The sequence below is a fragment of the Vombatus ursinus genome, unplaced genomic scaffold, assembly GCF_900497805.2.
Source record: "Vombatus ursinus unplaced genomic scaffold, bare-nosed wombat genome assembly UNPS02014942.1, whole genome shotgun sequence".
Taxonomy (NCBI): Eukaryota; Metazoa; Chordata; class Mammalia; order Diprotodontia; family Vombatidae; genus Vombatus; species Vombatus ursinus.
The window spans coordinates 16,798,974-16,805,013 of record NW_020954720.1 but is presented as its reverse complement, the minus strand read 5'-3'; positions in this window follow the sequence as shown (position 1 = coordinate 16,805,013).

Genomic DNA, 6,040 nt, shown 5'->3' with positions numbered 1-6,040 from the left:
TTTAAAATAAGCATTTAGTAAATGCCCATTAAGTGCCAAACATTCTGCTAAACACTTTACAAATATTATCTTATTTGGTCTTCCCAATCTTGAGAGGTAGGTGCTATGATTATACCCATTTTTTGTTGAGAAAATTGAGGTAGACAAAGATTAAGTGACATACATACCTACCATTAGGAAATTTCTGAGGCCAGACCTGAACTTAGATATTTCTGACTCCACGTCACTCTATCACTCTATCCACTTCACCTCCTAGTTGCCAAGGTGTGGTTTGTTTGTTTGTGTGTGTGTGCATGTGTGTGTGTGTATGTATGTATTTCTTTGTATTCCTAGCACTTGGCACAGTGCTTGGCACATATGAAGCATTGAATAAACACTTGCTGACTATTTCCAATTATTCTCTTATCCTCCTCTTCTCCTGTTTCCTGATAGGGTAAGACATATTTCTGTAATCAACTGAGTATGTATGTATGTTTTTTTTTTTTTGTTTGTTTTTCGTTTTTTGTTTTTTTGCTTTTTGGGAGGCAATCAGGGCTAAGTGACTTGCCCAGGGTCACACAGCTAGTAAGTGTTATGTGTCTGAGACCGGATTTGAACTCAGGTCCTCCTGACTCTAAGGCCAGGGTTATATTCACTACACCACCTAGCTGTCCCCTATGTTACTCCTTCTTTGAGCTCATTCCAATGAAAGGTGCTAGCATTGCCTGCCCCCCCATCCCCACCCCATTTTCCTTTCCATTGTCAAAGCTCTTTCATGCATCTTTTATGTGAGATAATTTATCCCATTCTATACTTCCTTTCCTCTTCTCCCACTGCATCCCTTTTTTCACCCCTGAATTTTTTGGGGGGGTTATCATCCCATCATAGTCAACTCACACCCACACACCTATATCCACTGTCTATGTACACTCCTTCTAACTGCACTAATAATGATGAAGTTCTTATGAATTACAAGGTTCATCTTCTCATATAGGAATGCAAGCAGTTTAACCTTATTGAAGTTCTTATGATTTCTCTTTCCTATTTATGCTTTTAGACTTTTCTTAAGACTTATACTTGAAAGTCAGATTTTATATTCGAGTCTGGTCTTTTCATCAGGGATTTTTGAAAGTCTTCTATTTTGTTCCCTGAAAGATTATGCTCAGTTTTGCTTGGCAGTCAATTTTTGTTTGTAATCTTAGCTCCTACAAAATTTCATATTCCAAATCCTCCAATTCTTTGATACTGAAGCAAAATCTTGTGTTATTTTGACTGTGGCTCCATGATATTTGAATTATTGCCTTCTGACTACATGTAATATTTTCTCTTTGATGTGAGACTCTAGAATTTGGCTCTAATAGTCCCAGGAGTTTTCAATTTTAGATCTCTTTCAGGAGGTAATTGGTGGATTCTTTCAGTTTCTGTTTTGCCCTCTGTTTCTAGAATATCAGGGCAGTTTTCCTTGGTGATTTCTTGAAAAATGATGACTGTGCCCTTTTTTTTTTTAACCATAGCTTTTAGGTATTAAAAACAATTCTTAAATTATCTCTCCTCAACATATTTTCCAGATCAGTTGTTTTTTTTCCAGACATTTCACATTTTCTTCTATTTTGTTTTCACTCTTTTTATCTTATTTTATTGTTTCTTGATGTCTCATGGAGTTATTAGCTTCCACGTGCTGAATTTTCATTTTTATGTAATTATTTTTTTTAGTAAGCTTTTTTGTACCTTTTTTCCATTTGACCAATTATGTTTTTAAGGAATTCTTTTTAATGGATTTTTGTGCCTCTTTTACCTTTTGACCTATTCTATTTTTAAGGAGTTATTTTCTTCAGTATTTTTTTTGTGCCTCCTGTACCAAGATTATGACTCTTTTTTCATGATTTTCTTGTATCACTCTCATTTCTTTTCCATACAATTTTCCCTCTACACCTCTTATTTGATTTAAAAAACTTTTAAAATGAGTTCTTCCTGAGCATGAAACCAATTCATGTTTTTCTTCGAGGCTTTATATGTAGCTTCTTTGATTTCATTGTCTTCTTATGACTTTATGTTTTGGTCTTCCCTGTCACAATAGTATCTTTCTATTCTCAGGTTCTTTTTGTTGTTTGTCATTTTCAAGCCCATTTCTTGATTTTTAACATTATGTTAAAGTTGGGCTCTGTTCCTGGGGTGGAGGGGCACTGTTCTAATCTTTAGGCTTTTTGTGCTGCTATTTTCAGAGTAGTTTTGGGGGTCTGTAAGTTTTTAGTTCTTTCAAGGTGGTATGATCTAGGAGGTATGGTCACTATTTTCCTAGTCTGTATTTTTTTCTTTGAGTGACCACAAACACTTTTTTTCTACCCTGGAACTGTGACCAGGGTCCTCGCTTCTACTAGTGCTCTTCGTTGGAACTGTTATCTGGATACTCTTATGGGCAACGAAACAGAGGCTTACTTCCAGTGCCAGCAAAAGGTCCCCTGTATTCTCCTTCTGACCAGTGGTCTGACCCTTACAGTGTGTGGGCTAAGCTCCAGAAGTTGCAGCCTTGGCCAGCTCAGGCATCTTTAAGGCCTGATGCTGGCTTGCTGAGTGAGATCTGCACTGGCATGGCCTATGCTAGACTGTGCTCCACTCTCACCTTGGTGAGAGTTTTTCAATGGAAAATTTTTTGGTTCCTTTTTTGGTTCTGCCACTCCAGAATTCATTTTGAGTTGTTATTTTAAGCATGTTTGGAGGATAATTTGGGAGAGCTCAGGCAAGTTCCTACTTTTATTCTACCATCTTGGTTCCTCTTCAAAGCCTATTTGATAGATGATTTTTAAAAAGGCATATTAATTAATATATAACATATTATGTTCATAATTATTATATTTTATATAATATGTTATTAAAATGAATTATATGTCACCTTAATATAGCTTTTTAAAATGTCTTACCAAGGACTTTATATGCACTTACTCATTTGAATCTTACAATAACCTTAGAGGTAGGTTCTTTCATTATCCACATTTTATAGAATTATAGACAATTAACCAGGTGACACAGCAGATAATGTTCTAGACCTAGAGGCAGGAAAACCTGAGTTCTAATCCTGATTTGGACACTTACTAGCTGTGGCACTCCAGCCAAGACACTTAACATCTTCCTCAGTTTCCTTATCTGTAAATATAGCCATAATAATATTTCTTATCTCACAGGGTTGTTTTGTAGATAAAATGAGATAATATTTTAAAGTATTTTGTAATCTAAAAATGTCACAGAAATGCTAGTTGTTATTATTGTTTTTGTTGTTATTCTTGGGGAAATTGAAATAAAATTAAGTCCCTAATATCACACAATTAATATGTGGCTGAGGTAGAATTCAATTCCTGGTCTCCCTGATTCCACATTGTAAGAACTACTACTCCACTGCCTTCTGCCACTAATTACCTTCTTATTTGTTTGACCTATTTTTCTCTGTCTCCTTTGCTGGCTCATCATCCACATCCTTCTTAGCTGTTGGTGTTCCCCTATGCTGTTGTGGACCTTCTTGTTTTCCCTCCATACCCTTTATCAGCTCACACAGACTTAATGGTATATGAATGGTGAATGTATGTGCCCCCCCCCCCCACACATAAACACCCCTAGCTTTGGTTGCTCCCCTAATCTTCAATCTCATGTTGGGATTGCTTATTGGGCATTTTAGATATCTCAAATATAACATGCCATTAATAGAGTTCATTATCTTCCCTCACTACCCATGCCCCCAGAAAACCTTTCCCTCTTCTAAACTTCACTGTTTCTGTTGAAAGTGTCACCATTCTTGCAGTTTGAAATTTTCTAACATTTGCATTATCTTCAATTCTCCATTCTCCTTCACCCCACATATTCAATCAGTTGCCAAATCTCACTATTTCTCCTTGAACAGCATCTTTCACATCTGGCTCAAACTCTTTACTCACACAACCTATCACATTACCTCTTGCCTAAATTGTTGTAATGACCTCCCAACAGGTCTCCCTGCCTCCAGTCTTTCGCTGTTCCCTTACATGTTGCCCACTGATGTCAATGCAATTTTCTTTAAATGAAGATCTGAAAATGTGACTTGACCATTCAATTATCTCCAATGATTTCCTATTGCCACTGTTTAGCTTTTAAAGCCTTTCATGACCTGGCTCTAAAGTATCTTTCCTGCCTTACTGAACATTACTCTCCCTTTTGTACTCTATGATACAGCCAAACTGGCCTTCTCTTTACTCCTCACACATTACACTGCCTCTACCCTCAGAATACCTTTCCACTGGCCTGAAATGTACTTCTTCTTCACCTTTGCTATACATAGTCCCACTCTTCTTTCAATATGCAGGAAAAAAAGATACCTTCTTCTTGAAGCCGTTCATGATCCATATCCCTCCAACTCTTCTCTCCCAAAAAACTTCATATTTAATTATTTTTGTAATTATTATATTTATATTTAGACTGTATTAATTTACATTAGTATGTGTTGTCTACTCTGTTAAAATGCAATTTCCTTTTGACTAGAGATTGCCTCATTCTTTGTATTTGTAGCTCTAATACATAGCACAGTGCCTATCAAATTGAGGGCAATTAATGAGTGCTTCTTGAATGATTTAAAGAATACAAACTTGAAATGGTAGGAAGATGTATGGCAGGCCTGCACAACATTTGGCCTGTGGGCTGCATGTGGCCTGTCAAAGGATTTTGGGCGGCCTGCTAAAAATGTAGAGGATATAACTATGACTCAGGTCATCCTCAGGCCCAAAAGATGTTCTCAGACAGAGCTAATTGGGCTCACTGGCCCTTTAAGAAGAAGTGATTAAGAGTCCTAATACCTTTGGGTAGGCCCGCACAACATACCGCCCATAGTCTGCTTGGGCGGGCTGCAAGCGACCTGTGGGCTTCACGTTGTACAGGCCTCATGTATGGTAATCTTACAGAGTAGTAAACCATTTTCATGCCAACCATATCTTGTTCTACAGTCAAAGTAAGTGTCTATCTGTTCTTGGACAGATGGGGAAGATTAAGTGCCAACTTTCGTGAAATTCCGAGTATACAATATCACCAGGGGGAGATATGGTAAAGAAGGAGCCCAGATAGAAACCATAGCTGTCTTGGGTTATAATCTCAACCTTAAATTAAGGCAAGATAAAATTGACTTTAAGGCAAATTCAGTGTTAATGAATGCTATTGCTGACAATATCAAGTAAAGTCAACAACATTTATTAAGGACTTACTATCTACTGGGGGCTGTATTAAGCACTGGGAATACAAATATAAGCAAAAATAAAGGCGGTTCCTACTCTCAAGGAGTTTATATTCTAATGGGGGAAGGTAATATATAAAAAGAAGCTGAAAAGTATATATGAGGAAGGGGGATGGAAGAGAGATGAGATAGTTGAGAAGGTAGTACAGAGTAAGGAGGAGAGGCCAGAGAGATATGAGAGCATAAACATGGCTGGCCTGGGCATTTCCTTAAAATGAAGAGTTTCGGAGGAACTGACCAGTTGGAAGAAGGAACCTCAGGAACAGATGGATCTTTCATAGTAAGAAGGCCTCAGGGGTGAAGGGATCTTTCAGATTGAAAAAACATCTGGGACAGGGTGACAGAGACATCTTCCAGAGTGAGAATGCTGCCAGGATATTGTGGAAAAAGAAGTCCAAAGAGTAGAACTCAGAAGAATGAAGGAATAAACATCAGTTGTGTCATCAGTGGCTTTGATGTACCAATACTAGAGACCTACCCTTGAGTGAAATAGTCACAGAAGTAGTTCTAGCTCTATGGGGTACTCAATTTCATTCATGAAGATTCTATAGAAGCTTCTTTGATGGCTACTGTGAATTCTAACACCTTTATATTTCTGAGAATTAATAAGAGATCAAAGCAGTAAACTTCCATCTACAGGTGCCTTTCTTGGTACCACCTGATTATCATGTAAATAGCATCAGCAGTAAAAGTTGAAGGTGATTCAACTGAACTGCCTCCATTCTAAAATTTTAAAAATCTAGGTTAATATTTTATCTTCTGTTTATACACTGTGCTTTTTCTTTTCAATTAAAAAATCCATGAAGTAAAGATTGA